Source organism: Xenopus laevis, chromosome 8L (assembly GCF_017654675.1).
Source record: "Xenopus laevis strain J_2021 chromosome 8L, Xenopus_laevis_v10.1, whole genome shotgun sequence".
Lineage (NCBI taxonomy): Eukaryota > Metazoa > Chordata > Amphibia > Anura > Pipidae > Xenopus > Xenopus laevis.
Window position 1 is genome coordinate 95091708 of NC_054385.1, and position 23286 is coordinate 95114993.

The 23286-nt window shown below is 38.5% G+C and overlaps 1 protein-coding gene across 2 annotated transcripts in view; it reads left to right on the forward strand.

Annotated features, from left to right (window-relative positions):
- Positions 1-7941: 7941 nt before the first annotated feature.
- Positions 7942-23286, forward strand: part of armh4.L (armadillo-like helical domain containing 4 L homeolog) — a 74873-nt gene continuing 59528 nt past the window's right edge. For both annotated transcript variants that reach the window (XM_018230735.2, XM_018230738.2), the window contains exon 1: positions 7942-8168. The gene's annotated coding sequence lies outside the window, so the exon portion shown is untranslated. The remainder of the gene's footprint in view (positions 8169-23286) is intronic.

Genomic DNA, 23286 nt, shown 5'->3' on the forward strand with positions numbered 1-23286 from the left:
CACTGTTGGATGGATTGGGGCACACTGATTACCTCTGCTTTCAGCTTAATTAAAGAAGCACTCAAAATGAATCATACAATATGCACAATGGCATAAGGGCTGGGACATTGTGAATGCCACTGCAATCATGCGCCAAATAATGCTCATCAAACTGCCATAGTCTTATAGAATTTGCCGAACAGTCACACTAGGCTCTGCCCAAATAAAATATTGATCCTTGGCATGTACATCTAATAGGGTAAAGTTCATCAGCCAATTAACCTGTCCTGAAGGACCGACAAAGGCTTGATCTTCTGACCTACACCTAACCATTCAGATTAAATAAAGCAGTAAAACGAACAAATCAGACAATGTTCTGGCCATGAATTGACACACACCCCACACAGAAGTGCAAGAGCACAAATGGGTGCAAAAAGTTCCATAAGCTGAAACCAATTGTCATACTGCCAACATTTTTACAATTACAAATATACTCCTTACAGAATTTGGGTTGTTTGGACTTGGACATGAGCAGATGTCAACCATTTTGGTTAAGGGTAATTATTATTTAATTATAAGTCTCATAGGAATGTTTTGGGATCTTCAAGCGTAGTTCAAAAATCTTTGTTAAATCTTTGACAACATTGCATCTCAAAAAAGTGGGTGCTATTTCAGGCAACTATCACCTGACATGAACTGGTACAATAAGTGACAGGTGAAACAGGGGACTTGAATCAGTTGCTTTTACTTTTTTAGCTGGTTAACATTGTTCATTTTTGTGTGACCTGCTTTCGTCGCCACTAACTTACAGTGTAAAAACAGATACTGAAAACTTTCTGGTCATCAAAATATTATAAGGGGTCTCACCCAAAGGCTTTTTTTTTTTTGCATAATGAAAGAAAATGTTTTTTTAAGCTGCTTTCCAATATACATTCCAGCTTACTGACAGACTTGAAAGAGAACTGATTTCTCCTACATTGTTTTAGGAGTCAAAACCAGATAACAGACAGGGATAACAAAATGACATGAGAATTAAAAAACCTAGTAAGAAAGAGAGGTATTAGAAGAGTAGTGAACCTACTGATACATGTTTTTATATTCACCTATATTTGTCTAGTGTCTTAATAAATATGGGAGTTTATGTGGTATGGCTTGACATTTTTAGGTGATTGTATTTGCTCTTTGCCTTAAAAAGAACATTCTTTGGAAAGATCAAAGCCGGAAACAATGACGACAAAGTACATATTTCAAATATTTATATTTTTAACTCTTCTTCAAATGTTAAACATTTTCCTTATTTCTTTTTATACCTTGTATACATAGCAGTGCCTTCCTATATCAGCTTGTTAACTCAATCATAGGCTTTTGTGAGGAAAATCAGCCATTTGGCCTTCTGAGCCTTGCTCAGAGAAGTTAGCAAAAAAAGGTTAAAAAGCCATTTCATAGGTACTATGTGGAAGGTATGGTGTGATTCACTAAATGAAGGTAGGCAGTAGTCACAATGCAATACAAAATAGTACAACCCTTTTTAAGTACAAAACAGGAAATCACTAATAGGATATGCCATCATCACCATAATTTAACACAGATAGGTATTGTCTGTTTCCTTTACTTCTAATCCCACTACCACCACTCTAACACAGGAGAGAAACCAAAAATAGAGAAACAGTGGAATCGATTATTTACAAAAAAACATAGAAATCATAATCCTTGATTAAACCATTGGGAGCCAATGAGTTTAATTGATGGATCCACCATACCTCTCTCTCTTTCTCAATGTCAACTCACGCCCCCCACACTTAAGTGGAAAGACTTCTTCCAACACCATATCGGCATACCCTCAGATTAAAAGTAGTTTTCATTACCACCTATGATTTCCTATCGGAAGGGTAGGAATTTAGAGAAACAACTGGTATATTCGGATGTTCGGATACCTGAGGGGCCTGTGCAGACATACATTGGTCCAGGGACTGGCCAAGCCTTCCACGGATTAGGGGTAGACAGAAGACCCTTTAAAAGGTACTTGCTCAGCACCCCCCTATTGTTGCACCCTCAGCACGTGCCTCTTCTGCCTAGTTCCAGCCCTGCATCAGTCCAAGGTCACAGGGAATATTCCCCTGTTTATCCTGTAATCAATGCAGTTGTGTCAACAAAAGTGCGGTCTTTCGCCATCCTCAAATTGGATGTAGTTACCAACTTAAAGGACACTTTACATATGTATGAAAATTTGTGGTGTACCTGACCATTAGAAGGGGTAATATTAAATTACATTATGTGGAGATAAGACACTCTGATTGGATTTAAAATATATGGTGTTGGATGAAGTCCTTCCACTTAATCGTGGGGGACAAGGACTGCGAGCTGGCATTGAGAAAGAGAAAAGTTGTGTTGAATCCATCAATTAAACTCACTGACTCCCAATGGGTTAAACAAGAATTATCATTTGTATGTTTTGTTTTGTAAATAATTGATTCCACTGTTTTTTTATTTTTGGTTTTTCTCCTGTGTTAGAAGGAGGTAGTGGGAGTAGAAGTGAAGGAAACAGAAAATATAAAAGAGTTAACTATATGTGTTAAATTATGGTGATGACACCCCCTGGAGTTACCTAACTAACAGGTTATTAGCCTCCTATCCACAGAATTCTTGATAGGGTCCTATTTGTTGTTTGTCATTTGTCATTTGAGCTGAACGTTTGTATTGTTAGTATTGTTATTATAATGATATAAAAAAGTAAATACATAATGTTAATGGCACAAGAAAAACTACTGTATTCTAATGACTGCATAATAATTATGTAAAGATCTTTAAATAAAAACAAGTTTTTTAAAAAAAAAATGATGGTGATGATGTCATATTCTATTAGTGATTTCCTGTTTTGTACTTTAAAAGGGTTGTACTCACATTGTGACCACTGAACCCATGTGCTTGCTATTGCTTCATTATACATTTTACAAAGGGACTAAGTTTTACCTGCAACTTACTAGCTGCTTTCAAAGTAAAACTCCCAAACTTGGCTGCCCTTTTATTAGACATAATGAAGCAATAGAATTCTTAATGAATCAGATGAAAACTGAGCATAGGACTGGCCAGATATGAGATGACTTTGACGTAGTTGGCCAGCTTAAATATATTGCAATATATGGACAAACAATCCCTGTTTTGTTTAAAGGGTAAGGCATTTTTCAGTAGCAGTATGCACAAAATGTCTCTGTCTTAAATATATTGATAATGGGTTGAGTGCATCTTGTATTTTTCTATATGTATTTTGTGGTCACAGCCTCATTGCACCCCCGCCTAATGGTTTTAAAAATTAGTGGTGAGCACAACTTTTCCTTGTTTTATATATATATATATATATATATATATATATATATATATATATATAAATATATATATATATATATATATATATATATATATAGTCCAAATAGAGGCACGCACTTACAGGACTTAAGGTGAAAAAAAAGAGTATTTATTCAGCAAAGAAACTGCTAACACTTCGGCTAGCACTCTAGCCCTCTAGCCTTTGTCAAAGGCTAGAGTCTTAGCCGAAACGTTAGCAGTTTCTTTGCTGAATAAATACTCTGTTTGGACTTTATACTTATTTTTTTGGCTATTTACACCCAGGCATACTTCACTAAATAAACAAGTAGCATACCTCCCAACTGTCCCTTTTTCGGAGGGACAGTCCCTCTTTTGACAGCTCAACCCGCAGTCCCTCATTTGCACTGGAAAGTCCCTCTTTTCTCTGCACTGAACAGCCAGGAAAAGAAACAAAGTTTCTCACTTAATTGGCTTTTAGCAGAGAGCCCAGAACAGTTAACAGGTGCAAATACTTTGTAACAATTTTGAGACACAAAAACACAGTTTAGATAAGGAGAAATATTTTCAAACTTTCATAACCTGCCATATTTTGTAAAACAAACATGGTAATCAGGGGGTGTGGCAACAGAAAGGGGTGTGGTCAAAAAATTGCTGCGCTACGTGCGGAAAAAAATTTTTTGTCCCTCTTTTTACTTCCAAAATGTTGGGAGGTATGAAATAGTGCCGGCACAGAGCGGTATATATATATATATATATATATATATATATATATATATATATATATATATATATATATATATATATATATATATATATATATATATATATATATATATATATATAAATGCACTCCGTTCTGCACCTCAGCTTTCATTTGTAAATGAGCCCTATGTTATAATGTTTTCTTTCAGTGTACAGCTAGCCTGTCTAACACATAATTTTAAACAATTCTTTTATGTATTGTATATACAGTACTACATTTTTGTATTGCATTTAATCAAAAAAGTGTATTTTTTTTTTTAGAGCTGACACAATTTCTCCTAACTCCTGGACTTTGCTTACAAACTACCCACTGGTTATACACAATACACGTAAATACATATCTGGAAATTAATATCCTAAAATGCCTCAGAATTCCAATGTGGGCCCTTGTCACAGACCTTCAACCAGAGCCCTCATGTGCCATCAATCTGAGCATTCATTGAACAATATGGTGATATATAAATAACCACTCTCCCACATCTACAGTATTGCACCAGAGAGAACAAATAAGCATAAAACGTGACAGTTCCCTTTTTAGCAGCAATGAAAGCAAATGCCAGTGTAATCAACTGCCATATTGCTCATACATGCTCAGTGGTGGTGAGGTTCAGTGTTGCTATTTTTATTTAATTTTATTTGCAAGAAGCAAGGGAGAATCTATGGAGTTTATATAGAGCCTGAGGATATTTAAAGAAAAAGAAACAAGGGCACAGTGAATAATCAGTGGTTGTACAGTTGGAACAGACCTGGAGCACTAGAAAAAAAAGAAAGAAGGAAAGCCTTTGTGACTCCACAAGCTGCTTGGACAAAAATGTTTTACTCGACCTTGCTAACAAAATGATAAACACTAAGATTAGAAAACATTCCACCTCATTCAGTCACTTATTATTAGGATGTTTCCTTAAAATGCCTATAACACTAAAACTCATGTGGCTTTCTGCACATTTAATTATATACCAGTACTTTGACTCTGCTGTTGTAAATAAATAAGCGGAGGGGACCATGCAAGGTCACATGGCCTATTTAAGGGACTGTTTACTTACCCCTCGGTGCAGATTCAGGGCATCGGAGTTTACAGGCGCCATCTTCTTTTCTTCAGTAATCTTCGGGAAGTAAGTGCCATATCGGCGCATGCGCAGTTGGAGCAGTTTTCAGTTGGAGCAAAGTTTCACAACAACTGCGCATGCACCGAAAGTCACGGAAATTGGAAGGCAGAAGACCCGAAGATTACTGAAGTGCCGGAAGATGGCACCTGTAAACTCTGATGCCCTGAATCTGCACATAGGGGTAAGTAAAGAGTTAGGGGCATTTACAAGGGGTAGCAGCTAGGCAGGGAGTGGGGTCTTCATAGGCATAGGGTAGGGGTTTTTTCACATGGACATTTCCATGCAGAACCTAAAGCCTATATGTAGATTCCTATTGATCCTTCACAATAGGTATAATTCCAATTAACCTATGATGTGCACTTGTTTGTACTCCCACTTATTGTGCTATTTGCTAATGCTTTAAATGTTTTGTGCACATTTGATCCGTATGCTTGACAAAGTGGTTCTCCCCGAAACGTTGCATCATGCAAGAGCTTGCCCTGCTAGCAGTATCCCTGTGTGCCAGTGTATTTCTCACTCTTCCAGGCTGGTTTAGAGGTAACCGATTCCTCTCTCCCATTTCGGAGGGCCAGGGTGTGTGAGCAAGACTTTTTGTTTCTACCCCTGAGATACAGAGACATTGATGTTGCTTTAAAAGAGATATAGGGGGTTATTTACTAACATCCAAATTTAAAAAACCACGACCAAACGCCCATGGCCAATTTTAGCTTATTTTTTAATTAAAAAAACTCGATTTGATTGGATCATGGAAAAACTAGAGCAAAGACCTGAATCGATTACATTTTTCTGGCTTCTTCACAAATTTTTGGACGTTTTTTGAGTTTTTGGTCGAAAGATAGGTGCCTCTCCCATTGATACAGGACAGGTCTGAGATGGCGGATTATCAGATTCAGGCTTTTGGCAGCATCGGGGTATAATAAATCTTGAAAGATTCAAGTTTTCTTTCCTCTAAAAATCCGAATTTTCTAGTGAAAAAAAAACTTATTTTTTTCCCGAGATTTTAGCCTTTATTAAATACTATGACGCCCTATTGTTGAAACAAGTGACAGGAGTGAATACATACATGATGACTTCCAACTTAGTATTTGACCAAGGCTACAGTTAAATAGGTTTCTGAGTTAGACAACACAAGAATCAAGGCAAGAGAGTAGACAACAGGAGGCGAGAATTCTCATGAAAATGAGATGGGGGTTCATGCAGGGCCATATTCACCATCTAGGAATTCAAGGGTCTGTGCCTAGGGTGGCAGCTTGAAGGGGCTGCACTCCGATGCCTATATGGTAAATATTTTTTTTTTTTTGCAAAATAAAAAAACCTCTTCCCCTGCCGCCATACTTTGTGGGAACATAGGGGGTAGGGGTATTGGGTGCAGGTCACGGATGGAAGTGACGCCAGAATAGTGGTGCACATAAAAATTGCTGCGGGCATCGAAATTGACGCGCGTCAAAATTATTCAGGACGCCCATTGAGTTTAATGCATAAAAATTGTTTGTACAACACCTTTCAGTTAACTTTTAATATGTTATAGAATAGCCATTTATAAGCAACTTTTCAATTGGTCTTCATTATCTATTTTATATAGTTTTCATTATTTGTCATCTTCTAATTCTTTCCAGCTTTCAAATGGGGGTCACTGACCCCATCTAAAAACAGATGCTCTGTAAGGTTTCAGTGGTGTTGTTATCCTTAGTTTTTATTACTCATCTTTCTATTCAGCCCTCTCCTATTCATATTCCAGTGTCTTATTCAAATCAGTGCATGGTTACTATGAAAATTTGGACCCTAGCAACCAGATTGCTGAAATTACAAACTGGAGTGCTGCCGAAAAAAAAGCTAAATAATGTAAAAGGTACAAATGATTAAAAATGAGATGACCACAAGTCTCCACTAGATTGTGAAAAGTTACTACTAAATTTTAGGGGATTATTCCCCACTTGTTATAAACCAAACATACACACGATGATGTGCTTATGGTTACATGTACCTTCAAATATGTAAAAAGTACTGCAATGTTTATGTCTTTGGATAAATGCATACCTCCCAACTGTCCCTTTTTCGGAGGGACAGTCCCTCTTTTGACAGCTCAACCCGCAGTCCCTCATTTTTACTGGAAAGTCCCTATTTTCTCTGAACAGCCAGAAAAAGAAACAAAGTTTCTCACTTAATTGCCTTTTAGCAGAGAGCCCAGAACAGCTAACAGGTGCAAATAAGATACTTTGTAACAATTTTGAGACACAAAAACACAGTTTAGATAAGGAGAAATATTTTCAAACTTTCATAACCTGCCAAATTTTGGTAATTTGGGGGTGTGGCCACAGAAATGGGTGTGGTCAAAAAAATTGCTGCGCTACGTACGGAAAAAAAAAATTTGTCCCTCTTTTTACTTCCAAAATGTTGGGAGGTATGTAAATGTACAAATAAAAATATTAAAAAAAAAGAAAATGAAAACCAGTTGGATATAGATTCAGAATATCACACAACCTCTTTAAGGAAGGGAATGACTTATTGCCCCCAAGAAGCCATTGTTGCAGAACAGGTTGCAGGTAAGGAGAGTATGACATTCCTTGCAAGATCACATTACACAAGGTGTGTGCTAATGAATTAACCCCCAGCGATGTGTAAAAGGAATAATCGATGCCAATGAATGATCCTAAGTTCTGCTACACTGAAGGAATAAAACACATACATGAATGCGTTTTATAAGGGTATAAAAGTGCTGTAAGCGCATTCACAAGCGAGAATGAACGGCTGGGCATGAGGAGGAGGGCTGCGCATGCGCGTTACCAGGCGGGGTTGCATGGGCAGCAGTAGTGAGCCGGGGGAGCGCACAGATTGATTGTTCACCTGCCCCTCTCTAGAGAAAAGAAGCAGCAGCCTGGGCGGATCCTGTAGCACAGACAAGAGGGGCTCCAGTTGTTGGAAGGAGAGAATGGGGCTGGGTGCAGGACGGGCATAAATATCATGGCACATTGACGCGCTGTGGAGTCTAACTGGCTGGTAAGCTCCTTGCTGTCATATCTACTATTCAATGCGTTTGTATGGTCATCATCATCATCATCATCATCATCATCATAATAATGCCATAGCACCCCAGTCTTGCTGCTGTACATAGGGTTGTTGCTGCTGCTGCTGGGGCTTGGGTGCCAGCGTGCTGGAGTTGTTGTGTATGACAGCTAGTGCCAATGCTAGTATGTTCTTGGCTTCTCTTGGGTGCTGGCAAATTCATCTTGTAAGTAAATGGCAATTATAAGAGCATTTATGTGTAATTCATTGTCCCTGCCAAAATGTGTTTAATTGAAATAGGAATGGATGGTTTTAGTTATACATATAACTAGCTGGCAGCAGCCTAACCAGTGACCAGTAGCTGCCACCCCCACAGCCAAAGCTTGCAACCTATATTAGACATCCCTGCAGTGGGACAGCAATTCTTATCTTATGGGGCAGATGTGACCGAATACTTGTAAATAGGTGCTGACTGGCAGCAATAAGGACTAAACTGATCACATGATAGCAGGCTGTGTGAATGAACTTTTAAGTACTCAAGCCCTGTCCCAGCCAGAGACAGTACAGAAGATATTCAGTTCTGAAGCCCAAGGAATGGAAACCAGTTTCTGAACTACAGGAATTGCTATATAGATATATGTATTTGAATGTAGTTTCCAATGAAACCCGAAAGACAAAAAAAAAAAGTCTCTGCTTGGGAATATGAAAAAAAGGGCAATTTACTAAATGCAGAAAATCTTGTTTGGAGAGTACAGTACAGCTAGAAATACCTGTTTGTCACCTAAGGACAGTCTCCATACACAACACACACACACGCATGTACTCAAATATACATACATAAGCATAGGGTGCGGAACAGGGAACAAGGAAAATGTAATTTAACTGTAACAAGTATATGCCCCTTTAGCTATAGTATGTTACATTTTGTAAGAGTGTCTGAGGGATGCTGGGAATGGGAGATGTAATTTCCGGCAGCAGAGTTGCTCCTTGCTTATCTATCAATCTATAGGCACTGGTATGAAGTTGATTTTATTGCTTGTGTTTTAATATATATATATCTATATATATATATATATATATATATATATATATATATATATATATATATATACACATACATATTATAATGAGGATTTCCTTTAATTAAGTATCCAGTAAAATACATGTTTTTGGTTACTGTGCTAAATTTATCTCCATGTATGTAACATAGTAAGTTAGGTTGAAAAAAAGGCACATGTCCATCAAATTCAACCTTTTAACTCTATGTTAACCTGTCTAACTGCTAGGGGCTGTTGACTCACTGCTTTCTCTGCCATGGCAACATGACATATCCTCTGCAGAACTCAGGGAAACAGTGCCCCTAGGGAACAGAAATGATAGAAAGCTTACTCAGTTTACCCAGGTGATAACCTTTGAAGAAAGCATCTCTCAGGCACATGAATCCTGTTGTTTTACTTAGCAGGACAACCTACACAAAGCATGCACTGGTTTTAGAAAAAGTATGGGGGGTCATTGTGCAGGTCAAGGTGCTAAATGCCTATTTTTGCCTTGCTCTGCCATGAAGAAGTACTGCAAAACAGAAACCTGAATTTGCCCCATGAATACAGTTCTGCCTGCATACGGCAGAAATGTATTCATGAGAGTGAGGCACTTAGGTGTCAAACCCCAAACTAACTGGTATGTGATTCAGACTTCCCTGCCAACACTAAGGATTTCCAGTCCTAGGTACAGAGTGCAGCCAGACCCTGGATTCAAGTGCTTTTTAAATAAGAACTAAGGGGTGCCCTTCTGTGCCCCTTACATTGGTGTCCAGTGTCAAAGTAAATGACCCCCTAATATCTTTTTTAAAAGCCTGAAATGTGCCTTGTTGTCAGTGGTGTAACTAGATGTTACTGGGCCCCCTAAACTTTTGGAATAAGAAATTTTTATATACATTTCAATGTATATTGAAACTAGTCAGTGCCCACTCTACCTCCTAGATCAAGGGTCCTCAACTTTTTTTCCCCGTGAGCCACATTCACATGTAAAAAGAGTTGGGGAAGAACACAAACATGTAAAATGTTCATGGGGTGCCAGATAAGGGCTTTGATAGACTATTTGGCCATACACCTGGCTTTTATGCAAAGAAAACCTGCCTTTAAGCCAGGAATTCAAAAATAAGCACCTGCTTTGAGGCCACATGTTGCACACAAGCCACTGGTTGGGGACCACTGTCCTAGACCCTCAGGAGTTGCTCTCGGTATAGTTATGCCCCTGCTTGTTACCCAGATACTAGCCTTTCATGTTGAGTTTGTCACCCTCGTCAAGCTTTTCAGTACTCTTCCTTCTTCATTGAACCCCCTATTTTCCCAAATGTATACTTTTGTCTCTCTTAACTGCTCATTATCCTACATTTTTCATAATTTACCTCCTTGGCTTCCCCCCCCCCCCCATTTATATCCTTAACCAACTCTTACTCCCACACCAAAAGCGGTTCCTATTTTTATATTACTTTGTGGGAACAATGTACATGTAAATGGAACAGTGTTAGATTTAATCTTATTTAATTTCATTATGGCACAAGGTCTGTAATCTTTGTTCTACTGTTCGTTGCTGCCATCGTTTGCCTATAGGTATCCAATTTGGTTGGATGGAGTCACATTTCTGCAGTAAAATACATTTTTTTTTTAATGAAGGCCATCAAGGAATTTGCCCTTGTGCGCTAATGTTTAACAAAGTAACACATTATCTGTAGCAGCTGTGAAGTACTGTGAATGTAGGGCTACTTGCTGCTGAGATCCAGTTCAATGTCAGTGGCAGATGGAATGACAAAGACATGCAAGTCTCTTACTCTGCATTATACTAACTAACTCACAGATCTCCAGGGTGAAGGGCAGGATGATGAATGGACAGATCAGTGGAATTACAGGAGAACTAAACCCCCCAATGTGAAAAGCCCCATCCACTACTCTCCATAGTGCCCCCTCCCTGCATTGTGCATTAGTGAAAAATGTGATCCCTAATTGTGAATCTCATGTTTCTGTGCAGAGTAGCACAGTGGAGCTCAAAAGGGGCTCCATCTTCCACATTCTTCAGGAAGGGACTGCCGACACAAAGATATCTGGCGCATGCACGGTTGGAGCCAGTCCAGTGTTTGCAACAACTGCGCATGAGCCTGAAACTCCGTAAATGGCAGAAGGGAAAAGGATCCTAAGAAAACTGAAGATGCAGAAGATGGCGTCCATGAGCTCTGCTGCACAGATGCATGAGATTCACAATTAGGGACACATTTTTCACTAATGCGGTATACGGGGAGGAAGCAGGGAGGGAGCACTATAGAGGATAGTGGATGGGGCTTTCCACATGGGGGGGGGGGTTAGTTCTCCTTTAAGTTCTAGGTTTCTCTTTGTGAAGAATCAGTGGCCCAGTCATGTATTGCTTTTAGGGATGGAGTGCTTATAGCCAAACCAATGGAGTACAGCTATTTCTAGGTCATGACTGATGAGCCAATAAATTATTACTATGATATCAATATCAGGCCATAAATATTGGTATTCCAATGATCATTTATTAAAGGCAGGTTTAGAAAACAAAACCATGAATTGATTGTGTATTTTAAATTAGTATTGGGCTATGCCCATACTGGGCTGATTATTTGCCTATGGATAAACACAAAAATGCATCTGCAGTGTTGGGGTCTCCAAGCAGTATAATGGTTACTCACCACACAAAAGAAGTGGCCAGGTGCACCGCCCTGAGCCCTCAGCATGGGGTGCGGACAATCCGACGAATCAAAATGGATCAGGCACTCAAAGAAGGCAGACTTCCACCAGGCAGTAAATCAGAGTGAAAAGAGTTTATTGTATCCTCAGCCTGACGCGTTTCGTGTCATAAACACTTAATCATAGGCTATTGCCTATGAACTACTGCCTGGTGGAAGTCTGCCTTCTTTGAGTGCCTGCTCCATTTTGATTCGTATGGATAAACACAGACCGAGTATCAGCCTCTATGCTGGAATCAGCATTCTTCTTTGTCTGCACACGGAGCCATTGCAACTGGTGTGCTTGTTTCAGAAAGACTACTATAGTTTATATAAACAAGCTGCTGTGTAACCATGGGGGCAGCCATTCAAATCTGAAAAAAGAAAAGGCACAGGATACACATCTGATAACAGACAAGTAGCATACAATGGAATTCTTTAGAACGTATCTGTTATCTACGGTCTATCCTGTGCTTGAATGACTTCTCCCATGGCTGCACAGCATCTTGTTTATATAAACTATAGTAGTGTTTCTGAGGCAAGCACACAAGTTTTACCAGTGCAAAGCAACATTACATTATATTGCCATTCCTTTAAAACACATTAATTTGTTTCTTTAAGCCCTAGCAACCTGAAAGTGGGTAGAAGTTCAAGCCTGGAGCTTTAGAACAAAAACAAAAAACCCTCAAATTTAAAAGCAACAAAAAATGAAGACCAATTGCAATATGGATATTTCCATCTAATCAGCTAGTGTATGAATAGGTTTGTTCTCATGAAAATATGTTGTACGTGCTTGTTGGTTTGCAGTATTAAAAAAATGTGATGAGATTTTTTTGGCATGATGCAGACAAGCAAAAAAAAGTGTTCACAGGTTTCAGCAGCACTCCAGATATGATCTCAGTTTCTTGTGGAAACTGCAGCTAAAGTTTCTCAAGTTTCTTTGAATTATTTGCTCTTCCCTCAAGACAGTAGTGTAACTAGATGTTACTGGGCCCTACAACAAATTAATTTTAGAGCCCCCAACATATCCAGAGGTTGTCCTGTTTTGACAATATATGTTGAAATTGCTCTTTATTTGGGCCTCATGGAGCTTCCTTTACCTCCTGGGCCCCCTTGCAGCCTCAAGATCTGCTTCCTCTGTAGTTATGCCCCTACCTCAAGATTTGCCAAAAGCTATCTCCTGCCAGTTGTACATGTACTGTAGTTACAACAGAGTAATATGAGCCCCACAGTGCTTGTAAATTACATGCAATGGTGGTATGTTTAGGCTCACTTCTGCCCCTGAGTTCCTGGGTGGTGGGTGGCACATGTGCATCCCCTGGAACAGCTTGTGCATCCTTCAGAATTGTCAGCTCTGGAGTGCCGGGGTCAGGAGGACCCCTCTCTCTACACTGGCAGATCACCATCTAAATGATGAACAAAATAAAATATTAAATTTGAATGGAGCACAAAAGTTGCAGCTGCTCAGGATGCAGCAAATTTAATTGGGCAAAGGTGCAAAGTAAAAAAAAGGGCTTTGCACCAATGTTTGTAAATAATCCCTCTATTGTTTATCAGTCTTGCTTCAATACTTAATATGTGTGTTTGGTCAGAGCAAACATTTATGTGTTCATGGGATTGTCCCATTTACAGTGCCAGACACTTGTTCATTACTGATCAGGCACTCAAAGAAGGCACCATCCACGTATCCTTATCAGGTGGGTTTGGGCCATAATTCTTAATTTTGTCAACCCTACCTGTAGCCTTACTATGCCCCACTTCCCCCCTCCTTCCGGCAGTTGGTATTTAAAGACTTACACCTGCAATGCTCCAGCCTTTTGGTGAGGTCAGAGATGGGCCGTCAGGAGGGCTCATCTGGTTGGGTGTGGGATGTTAGGATCAGGTGTGGGTTGACTCAAACATCACTACTGTTCATCACTCCTGTGCCTCCCATCAGTCGTAGGGTCTGATATCCCTGTTGTTATTTTCCTGAATTAGCCAATCAGTCAGTTAATTAGAGGTATCATCAAGCAGCAGGATAAATATGGCTTTCTAATAAATGGTCATTTATCCCATCATATGTAAATCTAAATTTCCCCCATTTTTGTGGCAAAAAAAGATGCTGACGGTAACCTGAGTATCATGAAAGACACTTTTTCATGCATTATTCATGTTATATGTAACAGTCACATATATATATATATATGCCCCTGCTTACAGTTTTATATTGTTAGGAGACGATAGGGAGCCATGCTGTGTTCATGAGAACGGCTGTGTTCATGAGAATTACGGCTGAATTTTGTGGTTGCACCACACCTAATGATTAAAAATGTAGTAGTAAACATAACTTTACCATTTTTACTACAATGTGTGCAGATGTTAGATAATTGTGTTGTGTGTGTGTTCTGTCGTGTGAAAGCCCCCCACTCCACAAAATGTGTGCTAGTGTAAGTTTAAGAGTAGGTATATGTGTTAGTTTGTGTGTTTTCTGTGTATGTGAGACATACCTACATGCAGGCAGGCAGGCAGGCAGGCAAGAGAAGCAGGAGGGCCACTGGATCCAGTAGAGGGCTTCCATGTGACCCAAGATGGCATGGGATGGTGTTGGGGAACAACAAAAAGTCCATATACCTATGCACTGCTTGTTAGTTATCGGCAGAGAAGTGGCAAATCGACCAGTCACCCTTGGCAACCTGGCCTCCCCCATGTGTGCTTGTGCATTGATGTTGCAAGCGTACACGGGGTGAAGAAGAGCATGTGCTTTTAAGCAGGGGGGTGATGGCAGGAGCAGGAGAGCCTGGACTAGGGGTAGGCATAAGACAGACACAATGGGCTGGACTTTAACTATTTTTTAGGGAGATGCTGCTGATTTAAAATCTTTACATTACTAGGCAAACTGTCTGATTTGTGTTAATCAAAGGTTAAACCATAATAGTGGGTATTTGAAAGGGTATCATTGTTTCCCTTTTTTCTGAAATGTTATTTTTAAAAATGAATTACTCTCTATCCACCCACTTCCAGTTTTCCAGTAGCATCTTATCAGCAATCAATGTGCCTTTTAATCTTGCCACACTGTGCATTATAGAGTAAAAGGCAACTTAAAGGCTTAAAGAGTTGATGAATTGGCTTAATTGACTTGGATCAAACATACCAGAATGATTTTTTAGGTGCACATCTTCTGCACCTACTGAACCCGGGAATTACGGCTATCTTAAAAGTGGAGGTATTTCCAGGGCCCGCTGCAACAGGTGCACTTGCGTGTGATTCAGAGCAGGAAACGGATTGGATGTACTAGTGTTTGGATGAACTATAGGGGAGTGAACGCAGCGTCTTTAAACGCAAGTACCTTTAATGAGTGATGTCAATGTGCCAAACAACACAATTCACTTTATTACAACCGCAACTATGCTTGTAGTTTTAAAGGAAAATTATACCCTCCAAACAATGGAGGTCTCTATAAAAAGATATTGCATAAAACAGCTCATATGTAGAACCCTGCTTCATGTAAATAAACCATTTTCATAATAATATACTTTTTTAGTAGTATGTGCCATTGGGTAATCATAAATAGAAAATTGTCATTTTAAAAAACAAAGGCTGCCCCCTGGGATCGTACGATTCACTGTGCACACATACATACCAACAAACCATACTTGTTAAGTCACATGAGCCAATTAACAGACAGAGTTCTGTCTTTTGCTTCCACACTTCTTCCAGTTACAGATAGAGTTGTGTTATTTCTGGTCAGGTGATCTCTGAGGCAGCACACAGACCATTACGAAATGGCGGTTCAAGGTAAAGGAAAGGGCAATATTTACTTAAATATGTAGACCAGTTTGTTAAGATTCTTTAATATGCCACTTAATTTGATATTTGATATTTTACCTGCCGTGGTTGTGCCCGGTTCATATTAGGTGCACTAGTGCAACTTTATGAAGTACAAGAAGTGCCATGTTTAAAAGCCTTTACCTTTAATGATTGGCACTCAATGACCCTTTATACATTTTAAGAAGGTCAACTAACCCCCTTGATATTATATTGCTTAATATTCTATTTATTTTTTATAGGTGCCTTTTAAAATCTGTATCTTTTTTAATGCATGTGGCACATGAACTGACTCCATTCTCTGTACAATTATTGGGGGAATAAGAGAGTCGTGTTTTTGCACCACTCTTTCCCCTAGGGCCAAACACGAAAATGTTTAATGAGCTTTTCCATGTTCCCCTTGGTGCCTCCTTTATTCTTACTCATAATAAATAAGGATCAGTTGTGTTCTATAGCTGTGGTGGGGGAAAATTATGTAAAAAAGGGTTTATAATCAGATTATACAAAATTAAACTATTCATGTAAATTGTAAGTGCAGCTTCTGGGTCTAATAAACAAAATAATAATAATGAAAGGAAATCTACCATCAATGCCTAAAATACATTTTTTGTAGATTATCTTGTGTTTTTTATGTCTGGATTCTATATCCATGTAGATACATCACTGAAGGCCTTAGTGATTAATGTTCTGCCCCACTCAATATAATTTAACATTAAACTAAGCAAAGCAGCAAAAGCACTGTGCTTCTCTTTAGATTGCCATGGATCAGATTTATGGGCACATTTTAATATTCCAGCATTAGAGACACAATTGAAGCAGACAACTGCTGTGACTACTAAACGTACGTGAAAGTTCTATTTTTGGTGCTAATTTCCCTCTCCGATATTGCTGCGCAGAAGAGACCATACAGAATTTGCCAGTACATTGATTTTAGTGCATCATTTATATTAATTGTACTGTATACTCATATTAAATGTCCTCCATTTTGAATCAGCAGCACATTGATGTAAATTATGTAGAACTTGTGTTTGTTTATGTTTGTGCTTGTCCTCCTCACGTACTGCAGAGTTTTGGGCCCCAGTATGATCCATTCTTGGCAGTCACTGCAATGCAGTCTTGTATGTAAGGCCTTGCTGTGGAGCCGAATGAGATTCTTGGATTGCTGCACAAGGGCATATTTTAATAGTTGGAATATGCAGGTATGAATTTAACTGGTGCATTGGAACAGTATTTAGTGACATGGGCTTAACGTTGTACCTATGACAAAGATTGTATCAAATCAGCAGAATTAAGCATTACAGAGAGCAGTGTGGAAGAGCAAAGAAGTAGCTTTTTCAGCCTAGGAACACAGGCCCTTACAAAATCTTACTTCTCAGCATCCCAAATCTGCAGGAGAGATTCTGGGAGTTTTAGTGCAGCAACATGTGGGCTAGTGGTTTACATGATGTAACAGTTTTACAGTGTCTGTAAGTTCAGTTTTGTACTCTTGTGACACACTGTGCTGAGCCATTACATCTAACTAAGCAATATGCTGAGTGACCCCATATAGCTTTTCACAGTGTTGAGTGACCCCCAGGCCCGGACTGGCAATCTGTGGGTTTTGGCAAATGCCAGAGGGGCTGCTATAAGGTTCCATAGAAAGTCAGGATTTAGTGGGCTGGTGGTGGCTGTGTGGGCCTCCTATGTATATCTTCTTAACTCAGAGACATCAGAAAGTACTGCAAGAAGTATCCGGCTGCTACAGCAACAATTTCAGCCCTATCCATAAAGTCAGTGGCCCACTGAGCCCGTATACTGTGTGTATATATATATATATATATATATATATATATATATATATATATATATATATATATCATTATGTGTAGGGATCTTATTTTCACGAAGCGCTTTCTATACCATTGTACCTATTCATGTGAATTGCTATCCAGTCTGCACCAATTATTCCATATATATATATATATTATGCAGTGACATAAAACACCCACCGGGGAACATGAGGAAAATGCTTGCTGGGTTGTCTTACTATAGTAGGATGTTACTGTCTCCATGGTAACACTCCCAGTAGTATTTTGACTTTCCTAGGCCTTCCTACATAACATCTTGTTTATGCCCAATGCAATCACCTCTTCATGTTAAAAATGTATATTTGTTCTCCTTACTAGAATGAAAGGAAATATAATAATTATTATTATAATCTAAGGAACTTTCCAGTATACATTGCTTAAGTGTTTCAATGTTTTTAAAGTTACTTATCAATGTAAGCAGTCTCTGTCTGGCTTAGAATTACATTTTCTTTCATTATGCAAAAACAATTTGGTTTTGGGTGGAGGTACTGTTTCATCCCCCCATCTTTATTATATTTTCGCTTATTTTGTCTACATATACATTTAAATCTTAAAATAATTTTATATCCCTTGATTTTAAGTTTTCCCTTATTTTAAATTATTGCTAATTTTACATTTTCCTGGATTTTAGACCATTTTTTTGGTCCCCTGAAAAATGTAAAACTGGGGTTCTGTTGTATATAAATGTGTGTGCAGGGCTGGAACTAGGGGTAGGCAGAAGAGGCATGTGCCTAGGGCGCAAAGGCAGAGGGGCAGTTTTTTTTAATGTGTGGTGCCCTTCCGTGCATGCGCACTGGCTGCCGTTTTGAAATGCCACATACGCTCTATTGCGCACTGGCGCGGCAGTCCCCAGTGGGAACGTCGAACAGTGGGAGGGCGACGTAGTCGACTGGGTTGCCTAGGGCGCCTGGCCGTCTTGGCCCGGCACTGTGTGTGTGTAAAAGAGATGCCAATATGTTACCTGACTTTCAACTGGTCTCTGTTAATGTGAATGTAAATGTGGAGTGTAAATTGTTTGTGCCAGCATGAACAATTACTGTGTTATTGTTTTACTGCTCTCGTTTCCTTCCAAGACTCAGCACCTCTAGCGACTAAACAAAGTAGTTAAATGTCAGTCCCTGGAAATGTCTTTTTAAAACTGACCAACTGCATAAAGGGATGTGTTTATTGACCAGAGTGGAATTTACAATTTGTTCACTAACTCAATAGGCTATTAGTTAATGACAAGTCTCTAGAACACAGTACTAAAAATTGGGATGCAAAATTTAAAACCTAGAGATTTAGGTTCTCAGTTATAGATGAGAGCATTTTGTAGAAGGTTAAATCTTGGGATCTACGGTACTAGAATGATTAAATAAGCCTCTTCTCCAGGTATAGAATGGTTTGTGTTTTTCTCTTTCCCCTGGCTCTCTTGTCATTTGTAAATTGTTTGGCTCAGAATGATGAGAATGCCCTCTGAGAATTTAGCCTTTGCTTTCAGCCCTTGGGGGATATGAGAGTGGAGTATTATTTTTTGACAGCTAAAGCATTCATTGGTTATAAGCTAAAACATGTCAAAAGTCTGACTTTGCAGTGTACTCATTTGTCTGGACCATATCTTCCACTACCTATCCGCAAAATCATTTTTCCTATTTGTAGGAAAATACATAGTATTTCTACATATTTCTACAACATAATTACAATGGAATAGGCATAGTTATAGCAGACGTGCAAGCTTTCTTAAAGGAAAACTATACCCTCAAAATGAATATTTAAGCAACAGTTATATCAAATTAAGTGGCATATTAAAGGATCTCAAAAAACTGGTATATATACCTGTTTTTTTAAATGCATTAAATAAAATTTAACTTTTTTAACTATTTGAAAAACGTTCATGGTGTGCACCTCACTTTTTTGCATACTGCTATCGAGAGTAGCACCTGGGTCATTATCTCCTTAAAGGTGTGCTGAACGCTCATGGACTATGTGTTTGTGTGTGTGTATATATATATATAAATATTTAAGCAAATATTGTCCTTTTACATCTCTTGCCTTGAACCACCATTGTGTGATGGTCTGTGTGCTGCCTCAGAGATCACCTGACCAGAAATACTACAACTAACTGTAACAAGAAAAAGTGTGAGAGAAAAAGACAGAACTTACTGTCTGTTAATTGGCTCATGAGTTTTGAATTTTGAAATTTGGTGGTATCCTTCCACACTTTAATATGTAACAGGGTTCATCTCAAAGAGTAATGGCACCGCCAGGACCATCCAACTTCCAAGATCAGCATAAATTTCACTCTGGAGAACCACATTAAGTTCAGTGTTGTTTTAATTTTTCATGCACGACATGTCTCGGATATACATATCCTTCATCAGGTGCTTGTCTCAGTGTGGACTAACCTAAACTATTTATCAACCCCTTTACACCAACAAGTGTGTCAGCTTCAACATGTGGCCAGACGTATAAGAATATACATAGGAATATGTTACAAAAGTATTGCCATCTTGTGGCCTGCTCCGTTAATGCACCATAAAATACAGCTACATAGTATATACGGTAAGTCAGAGACAGTGTTCTCATAAAAGATTACAATACATAGTATACAAACAGTATAAAACGTTTCAAAGTATTCTCCTACCCGTTGTAATGTTCAGTCCAGTTATAATATTCAATCAATTAAAGTGTTCATTCTATAATGAAAAAAAGTGATGTTAAGTTACAAAAAAACATTTATAGCTGAGAGCATCATTCAATCCCCATGGTTCCAGTGTGTTCAGGGTATCGATCCACTTAGCTTCGCATTGTAGAAGCATTCGCTTTCTATCACCACCCCGTATCGGCATTTTCACCTCCTCTAGTACCTGCCATCTTAAACGTGCACTATTGTGCCTAAGTTCAAAAAATTTTTACCTACGGGGGTGTATGTTTTGATTTCCATAGGATCGTAGTTAGTAATAGAGCGTTTATGCTCACCAATCCTTATCCTCAGTTTTCTTTTTGTTTGACCAACGTACATTTTTCCACATGGGCATTTCAGTCCATATACAACATACTCTGAACTGCAGGTACTATATTGTTTAATTGGTAACCTATTCCCTTTTAGAGGATGAGTTACATAGGCGTCCTTTATGGTAGAATTTCAATTGCTGCAATTTAGGCAAGGAAATGTTCCCATCGTAGGTGGACCCAAAAACCATGTTTCTATTCTGGGGACGTGTTAAATCAGACCTCGCCAGCCTGTCAGCAAGTTTATTTCCCTGCTTATAGGAAATGATTGGTTGTTCTTTACACAATCTAATGGTGCCCGGATCCCTTTGTAACATGGGCCAATTTTGACACACCACTTTCTGTATTTCATTGCTATTTTGGCCAAAAGTTGAAACCAAAGGTATTCATTCACTTTTTTGTTTACTTGTAGTAATGCTGCTCTGTCAATTTTTAGTACTTCATCACGTACATCAATAAGAATACCTCTTTCATAACCTCTATCCACAAACTTTTCAATAAGGTCATTCATTAGTACTCATTAAGTACTTCTGATCATCTGAGGCAATTCTTCTGATTCTCAGGAATTGTCCTTTGGGTATACCATTTAATGTTCCCGGAGTGTGATAGCTGTTCCTATGTAACATATTATTACATTCAGTAGGCTTAGAGTATAGGCCAGTTTCTAATATATTATTATTCTTTAAAACCTTCACATCCAAGTAATGTACAGAGTTGGTAATAAACTCAGCAGTAAACGTTATCGTATTGTGTTATTGTAGTGTGTGTAGTGTGTTAATATACTCCAAAAATGAATTGAGTGTAGTTTCATTACCACTCCAGATCATGAAAATATCATACACAAATCCTATATAATAAAGTTGAAGTGTCTCTGCGTCCAGTCCCTGTGTCCGTGGGATTGCGCTACTGCGCATGTGCCCCACGGACCATCTGTGGCGAATTTAAACTCTAAAATGGGTTTTTATAAATGTTTAACTACATATGCTCTAGCGCCCGTTAATTTAACGGGCTTAATGTCTAGTCTTAAATAACATTTTATATACTTTTGAAAATGTGTATTGCCCAAAATCATCTTCTGCTCAATATAGTGCAAGAAGATGTTGGCATAGCTAGGGGCGAGATTACTTCCCATAGCTGTTCCTTGCATTTGGATGTAAAATTCAGTGTTAATACGAAAATAATTAACTCAATCAGGAAGTATACCATGCTATGTTGCATATTAGTAGAGAGGAGTGCCTTTTCAATGTAATGAATACCTTCCTCTTCACAATATCCTGTAAAAAGGCATCTACAAACTTGGAAAGAGTTTGGCTCATGTGACCTAACATGTATGGTTTGTTTGGTATGTTTGTGTGCACTGTGAATCATACGATCCCAGGGGGCGGCCATTATTTTTTTTAAATGGAAATTTTCTATTTACGATTACCCAATGGCACATACTGTACTACTAAAAAAAGTATATTTTTATGAAAATGGTTTATTTACATCAAGCAATATTTACATCATGCAAGGTTTTAAATATGAGCTGTTTTATGCAATATCTTTTTGTAGAGACCAACATTGCTTGAGGGGTATAGTTTTCCTTTAAGGAAAATAACATAACTATGTGTACAGTGCTGCACAGTTCTATGTGTTCTTCTACCAAAAACTGCTAATCTTGCCTTCGTTTTCTCTAGTACTGTAACTTTTCTAGACAGATGTGATCTAGACAGATAAGGTTAATATTGTAGTAACTTTATTTTATTCTACATTTTTCATGTCCTTCTCTTTCTCCAATTGCTTACTATTATTCTGTCATGTACCTCATCTGCTTCGCCCTATTGTACTGCTAATTTTTTGGTCTATTTTCTCCTCATTTTTCCCCCGTTTATCTCAACTATCCTCACCCCACGTCACTTCTCTTTTTATGCTCTTTTTGTTCTTCATTTCTTTTTTCCATTCTTTTATCATCTAATCTGTCTCTTCCTTTCTTACTCAATCCTTTATTTCCCTTTTATTACTTTGTCTGGCTCAGCTACTCTTTGCACCATGCTTTTTTTCAAGCCCTTGTTTTGCTTTTACATCACTAGGAATATCAGTGATCTATGGTATTTCAATGCTGCCAAGTCCTAGTTTTTCTCAGTTTCACTTTCTTGTTCTCAAATGAAAAAGAGACTGTTATTGGGCAATGGCGGGTCAAACTCTCAATTAACAGCATGGTTTGAGGGACAAGCAACGGCTGTCAGAAAGTGGTGAGATTACTGGCCTAGGACATAGTAAGAAGAATAGAAAATTGGAAGGGAAAATTGAGGGAGGTTAAAAATTTGTTTGGAGAAAGATGAGGATACCTAGTGGTCACACAAACTCACAGACAGGGTTAACTGTTGAATTATAGTAGGCGCGGCTGTTTAAAAAAAAAAAAAAAAAGGTAGGCAACTTTTGAGTAAAACAAGTTTGAGTAAAACAAGTTTCTTAGTGAATTTGGACTTTATCAGGTTGCCAGTATGCCAGGGTCATCCCGATGATTATATCTGAGCTTAAAAGTTTAATGTCAAAGATATTTATTAGTTTTATTGGCCTAAAAATACTCGATGTATTCTGTTTATCTCTATCTGCAGTGGATATTTGTCTGCTTGTCTGTCTGTGGGCTATAGCACACCACGCCGGCTATAGACTTGCAAATTTACCATATGATACAGCTGTTCAAATGCTTTTATCCAAGAGCTAAACCCCACGGGAGATTTTGTAGGAT